Source organism: Anneissia japonica, unplaced genomic scaffold (assembly GCF_011630105.1).
Source record: "Anneissia japonica isolate Jap-2015-1 unplaced genomic scaffold, ASM1163010v1 scaffold7370_len818893_cov191, whole genome shotgun sequence".
NCBI lineage: Eukaryota > Metazoa > Echinodermata > Crinoidea > Comatulida > Comatulidae > Anneissia > Anneissia japonica.
In genome coordinates this window covers 93418-94895 of record NW_022687459.1, presented here as the reverse complement: position 1 = coordinate 94895, position 1478 = coordinate 93418, and positions in this window count along the sequence as shown.

Below are 1478 nucleotides of genomic sequence, written 5' to 3'. Positions count from 1 at the left end.
CAACTAGTATCGGATTGTCGATGCCACAGTAAAGATCAAAGGACTGTACGCACGCGCTATGTTCGAGAGCGGAGATGTGCGTCCTTTTGTTAAATTACCTTGTTCGAACGCAGGTGACAGATCGCAATTTCAATTTCTAGGCCTATGTTCTTTGGGAGTGGTCAAAGTGGGAGAAGTTTTGATGTTACGCTTGGCCAGAGTGACGCCAGCAAGGGGAGATTTACAGGGCCCTCGGGGTGATATGCTCCTTCCCTCCGTCGAGTAGGCTACACATTTTATCAATGAGAATTATATAGGCAGAGATGTAAATGTACAGATAGGCCTAGTGGAAAAGCTCCCGATGTGAACAGGCATCCCGACTGTACAAGAAGCGATGTAGTGGCGTAGGTGTCTAGGGGAGGGCGCGGGGTCCCAGTCGCGGCTCCACCACCCCCCCCCCCCTTTGTACACAGTGTTATCTGTCTCTTATACACATCTTACACAGTGTTAAAATTTTAAAGCTTGTTCTTGCTAGATACCAATTCTTTCCAAGGATCACTCAAAATACATACTTCTAATCTATGTAAATATGCATCAGCACACGTTATACATACGCCTACTATAAAAAGTACCGTAATAATAATAATAATAATTATGATGATGACAATGATGATGGTGATGACGATGGTGGTAATATGTACCCCCCCTATCCAAATTTAAGCCTGAGAGTGTAATTTCTGGCCATCTAGAGGTGTCCTAATCATAAATTTTCTTACCTCAGCCTCAACCATGGTGCGGCTGAGGTGGGTGGCTCCTCAATCTGTAAAAGTCTCTCACTGGGTCACCTCTCTGTTGAATTCCTTGATCCACCACTATAATTATTGCTAGGCTTAATATTATTTATAATGCGTTTATTGCATTTTTCGCTTTATCATCTCAGAACAGCCCTAAAATAAAAACTTTCAGAGCGCGCTACTTTCCCTGGGCTTCTCCCATGGGACCCCCCTGTTGTGCTCTGTTGTGTGTGATTTGGTTGGAATCCAACCCACGACCTCCAGATAACTAGACTGGCGGGTACCATACCACTTGACCACCGTTCGAGTTATTTAGGATTATTGTCTTGTTCATGTGTTGTTACTGCATTATTGCTATTGCTACTACTAATGTTACAGTAATGCTATTTCTATTGCTATTGCTACTTTTGTTTAAGTATTCATTCAATGCAATATCCCATTGAATCTGTAGAGTTATAGGTCCAGTTGGAATACAATGGGACATAGGGATGAGCCATTACAACAGTGAGTTCACCGCCAGGCCGCTACAACCCCGTAAGAAGCAACAACCGTTGAACGACCACCACCGTAAAAATAACCCACATCCAGAATACGTGTACCACCTGCGAAGGATGCATAATCAAGTAAGGTCATCATGGTGGCACCCAACTCCAAACTAAAAAAATAAACCCGATTCATTCGTTATCCGTTTAATACGCCTTACTT